Source organism: Pholis gunnellus, assembly GCF_910591455.1.
Source record: "Pholis gunnellus genome assembly, chromosome: 3".
In the NCBI taxonomy this organism is placed as follows: domain Eukaryota; kingdom Metazoa; phylum Chordata; class Actinopteri; order Perciformes; family Pholidae; genus Pholis; species Pholis gunnellus.
In genome coordinates this window covers 11,211,693-11,217,487 of record NC_136529.1, presented here as the reverse complement: position 1 = coordinate 11,217,487, position 5,795 = coordinate 11,211,693, and positions in this window count along the sequence as shown.

Genomic DNA, 5,795 nt, shown 5'->3' with positions numbered 1-5,795 from the left:
TAATAAAGCACTTGGCATGCAGTCTGCGCACGTTTCCTTAGTCTGAACAACAAACACAGAGTTTGTTAAGACAGCACATTAAGGGATAAAAGCTCATTCGACTTGTTTTTGCCTCGCGTTCATAAAAATCATACAGGTGTATACAGGTGTGCAAAAATCTGTGTGGTTAGCCACTCACAGCACTTGGTTAAAGTCAGGGAAATATCCTGGTCTTGGTTTAATGGTAAAAAAAGACAACAGCGACCTGAATTACGACGTTTTGACGTTATTAACATTTAACAAAAGCAAAAATGATTTTTGGACCTGATTCTGAACGCTGCATCATCTGAACACTAAAGAGTCTTCACTCTGTGTATTCGACACAATCTGTGCTTAGACTCAATACACTGTAATGATTTGCAATGCAGGGAAACAGGGATTGGACCCAAATGCAGACAAATGAGGAAGAAGAAGGATGAATTTAGTGATTTATTTAGAAAAAGCTATAGTCCAAATGGTAGTGGGTCCAGCAGACAAATAACAGGTAGAATAGCAGGTAAGAGGCAGGTAACAAGAACCTGCACAGCAATGATGATCTGAGGAGGAACAAAGGTGAACCGATTCATACGGCGAGCGGTTGACGAGTGAAAGAGATGCAGGTGAGGAGCTGGAAGGAGAAGGCCAGGCAGAGCTGATGAGGGAAATGGCAACAGGTGAGTAGTGGGAGGGGATCTCAGGTGAGCAGGACTGGCAAGAGAGTCTGAGGGCATCTGGTGGATGGTTAGAGGATGGCAGGTCTGTGGAGCGAGAGGAGGGTACACGGTCCGGAGGAGAGAGCAGGAGAGAGCAGGAGCTGGAGACAGAGGGACAGGACAAACAACAAAGACACTACAAACTCCTCGTGACGGATAACAAAACCTCAACAACAACAACAACAGAGGAGAGATCCCTTTTCCAGGACGGACAATATTATACAGTGCACAGGGAGGGGGAGGAAGCCAAAGCACCACACTGATGGCACATTAATCATTTTCTCAGACTCAACAAGTCAAACTAAAACTGACTCAAACATGTAAAATGAGTGGAATGTCTCTTTAAATTAAATGTATATTTCCTTCATTGATACAGACTTGTCATATTCAGGCTATTTAAATCCCTTTTTATTTCCTTCCACATATTGTATGACTGTTGAGCCTTTCTGATAGACACGGTTAATATCACCAGTTAAACAGTAAATCTTGAGAAAAGGCAGAACCAGGTTTTGCTCTCATCTACAGAGCAAAGTTGACGGAAAAGTAGAGAATTCAAGGTGTCCTGTATTAGGGAAGATGCTATCCAAGTTTTGTGGTAATTTATTTATTCAACAAGCGTGAAACTCAACTCCTGAATGTGAATTCATTTAAATCTGTGAGGAACACAGGACAACACTGAAATGGAGAATTTGAATAATTAGTGGAAACTGTATTAATATGTATTTTTTGTCACTCTTGTGTGAAGTCGACCCTGCAGGGAATCCTGATGCATTATGTAACACAACTCCATGTAGTTCAAGAAGGCATGGAGTTTAAATGAATTTAGGCCAGAGGAGGAACGCATTCTCGGTTTCAGAGCATCGGGGAGAGGTGCTTACTGGAGGATTAAAGAGGAGTTCCTTAAATCTTTATTCACAAAGGGAACAGTGAACTCTTTTCAACCCACAGCTGGGAATGGGGGTTGAAAAGAGTGTGCTGCTCAAGAGCCACGCAGCAGAAGTTAAAGGAATAGCTCCACATATTGGTAAATATGTTTTCTGTCTTACCAAGACTTCCCAGATCTGAAAAAAAGGTGGACGAAATAATGTCAGTTAAACTACCATTGAAACTGTGCCGGAGGTGGATGCTACCAGCAACATAATGTTCAACTAAAACTAACTTCTGGTCACAGAACAGGACCTTTATAGTTCCTTGGCAAGAATGAGGTGAGATGATCGTTACCGCTCTCTGAAGTGGCATTAATGGAGCTGGAGCCTCCTCTTTGATGGGGGAGCAGTTAGCCTGCATGGCTTGTGTTACTACAGCCCATCTCGTTACTACAGGCCAAATGAATGTAGTGGAGTAAAAAGTACAATATTTCTCTCTGAAATGTGGTGGATTAAAAGTATAAAGTAGCATAAAATGAAAAAGTATGTCAAAAATTGTATAGGTACATTCCACCATTGCCCATAAGGGAGCTGTAAATGGCTAACGGCGCTAACAACGGCAACAGTGCAGCTAGAGCTAATGTTGTTAATTGGGGTTATTTTACACTCACTGGTGCAATGTTACGAATCCTACTTTAGCAAAGGCACGGCCCACCTTACACTGCCTCTGATTGGCTTACCTTTATATTCTTACCCAGACCAATCTCACTCCTCGTGCCTGAACCAAACCAGAACTACTAACGAAAGCAACGAGTATACTAGCCAATTACAGGCACAGTAAGGTGAGTCATGCCGTCACCACAGCAGCGTTTAGCTCACCAGTGATCCTTGAATCTTTTTACTTTGTCTACACAGGGTGATCAAAGTGTCGGATTCATTTTCTTGCTCACACTTTCAGCAGGGTGCATTTTATCTGTGAATGGGGGACTTCCATAATCAGGGCACAGTGTGGCGTGCACAGTGTCAGTTCAGGTGATTTGGGTTCAGTACAGTTCAGTTCAGGTCAGCGAGAGTTTGCAGAGGCTGATTATGCAAGTTGATAGATAATCTAATGGGGTCAGATAAGGCTCTGGCTAGAGTCCACAAGGTGAAGATAAGAGCTCACAACTGCTACCACCGCAGGCTGCTACGCTAACAAGGAAGACACAGTAACAGGAGACTTTCCACTTGCGCTTTGGTTTAATACACCGCAAACACCCGTTCAGGGTTTTTGGACGGGCTGTAATCACTTATTTTGGTTTCCGTTAGTGTTTCAGCCGGTCCTGCTGAGCTCTGCAACAATTCCACTTCCTTCCTGTTCCCAGGTTACCATGGTAACCGTAAAGGAGAACTCTGTTGTCAACAGATGGATTGGGCCGCAAAATCATATTTTTATCTCCACTTCCCCATCTCCCTGCCCCCGGTATAGCCAGGGGACTGAGTGTCCTCACGAGTTTCATGATGCAGCTGGAGTGTGCAGCCATTTCAAGGGATGTGAGAGAAGCTAAAACGAGACCACACCATGGAGACAATCGGAAGCTTGTTGCAAAAAAGTGTGAATTTTCATCAGAGCTTCTGTTGTGCACAAAAGAAGAACAGAGGCACAAATAGAGCGAAGGATAAACAGCCGAGCAGCAGCTGGAACACCAACGCGCAGATAGGAAGACGACGTGTTTGAAGATCAGTTTTCCCAGTTTCTTAGATGAACGACTCATCTTCATTGTGTGGAATAGTGACATAAAAGCATCACTATTTCTACCTAAAATAAAGATGTATTGTGACGATCATGTCATGCTACTGTAGCAACATCATGCAAAAGAAACCCTGCTGAAAATATCGTCCAATGGTATCAAGTGAAATGGTTTTCATTCAAAACGAAAATTGTGATCATTTAAAAAAAGTCAAAGTTAAATCCACCTGCTGTGGTTAAACTATTTTACTGGTGTAACTTAATCTAGATTAAGAGTAAAGCGAGGGAATATATCACACCACTAACTAATGGTGTTATTGTTTGTCAGATCTTTGTTTTAGTCCTTAAAGTATAGATCTGGGGATATTCTGTATTTTTCTCATTGTCAACAAATTAGAAAACAATGAATTGATCCGATACTAACTTAAGCATTGCCTGTGTGGCCAGAGCCTGATACGTCGTATCCCTCTGTGCCCTCCATTGTTGACCAAAAGCTATGAAGAACACTCCAGTGAGAAACACCGTTGCACTGGGCACCATGAACATTGGCACTGGGGTTTATTTTTAGTCAATACCACATACACCCACCTGCCTCTGTAGTGTATTAATCTGAAAGTAGTCCCCAACAAATGCATTATATATTCTTCAGTTTGGGTAACGTTTGTTTGTTTCCAATGATACCTGACAAAAAGTTACTTCTCATTTTTCAACCACTGATGGAGCATCATGGTCTGATATTTGAGCTGCATACAAATGCAGCCGTTATTTCAGAAGTCAGGTCATCCTCATGCAGAGGCGCCCTGTGAGTGCCTGGTGCCCGTCTCACATCCAGTAATAATTTCTAATCTAACCGTTCGTCTCGGAGGAGCAGCTAGGGTGAAAGAGGAGCGCTGAGGTTGTCTAACGCCAGCAAGGTGCTCCCGAGACGATCAGGCAATTTAAAGGAGTCAAACGTGCTAATGGTGCGCTAATCTGACTCTGGGGAGCACACCACCGTGTTTCATCCATCATTCATGAATGCCAGAGGAGAGAGCATGTCTGATCACTGATTATTTTATGGGTGCATATTACCTGTTGGCTGAAAAATGACTGGATATATCTTGTTACTACAGGAGTGAATATATGTGAATGAACAAATGCCTGTGAAACACGTTTAAAGGGGTTTGACAAAATAAGATGAAGACATTTTCAGTGTTCGCAGCAAAAAACAAAGTCCAAACAGCAGAGGGTTGCTGGATGCTTCTTATTTTGAATTTAGAATATAACAATATCACCATAAACCAACACATTGCAGTCTTTGTCATTTACAACAGAAGAGACGCACCTAAAACTAGCAATGCTTCATTAGTTTCACGGGATGATCATGATCCTAATCTCTCTCCTGAAGCACTCATGTATATGTTTCCCCCGGACACGGTTGCTATAATCTGGACTGTGGTCTGACTGGCTGTCGTGCTGTGATCACCTGTTGTTGTTACTCTTTAACTTGCGAGCGGATGTGTGGTGCACTTTATCAGCCTAGTGAGCACCTCACCCTGTCTGGAGTCATGTTACACCGGCTGAGGGGATGGGGGGAGGATGGCAAAATGGATACAGAGGAAGATAGCTGGGGAAAAGGACAGGATAGAGGAAATGAAAGCCGATTAAGAAATAATAAGAGGCAGAGGAAATGAGGAGTACAATCAGGTGAAAATTCGGTGTAATCGAAAAGATGACAGAAATAAAGGACAGAGAGGGTAAAGTGAAAGAACCGTGAGGTAAAGTGACTTGATTTCAGTTGTGAGAGTGGAAAAATACAACTAAACAAGACGTATGTATAGTTATTTCAATCGTCAAAACTGTTGTTAAATATGTGATTGTATGAATAGAAGTAACACAAGCACACTGACTCCAAGCCATGTAATTCATTTAAATAAACGTTTCCATCCAAGTCGGAGCTTCGTTGGGTCAAAACGGTTAGTATTATGTACACACAGGCTTTATGATGACAGGTGTTAACATCTCAAGTAAACAATTCAAGACAGTACAAAGGCATTACATCATAAAATACAGTTATTTAAAATGCATGTATAACCCAAAAACGTCACTCTAGATGCGCGTCATGGTGGAGACTATGAAGGAATAACAAGACATCTGACTGTAATCATCAACGAATGCCACCAGCTGGAGTTACTGAAAAGTATATACATTTGACCACAAAACTCATAAGGAACACATTCAACACTATGAGAATGAAATAAATACAGGGGGTAACGTCACAGGGGGCAAAGAGATAAGAAGAGACGGAATATGTTTGCTCACCAAGGACAGGATCAAAGTCAAACATTCACATTGGCTGCTCATGCGCATATACACAAGCACCAGATGCACACACACACACACACACACACACACACACACACACACACACACACACACACACACACACACACACACACACACACACACACACACACACACACACACACA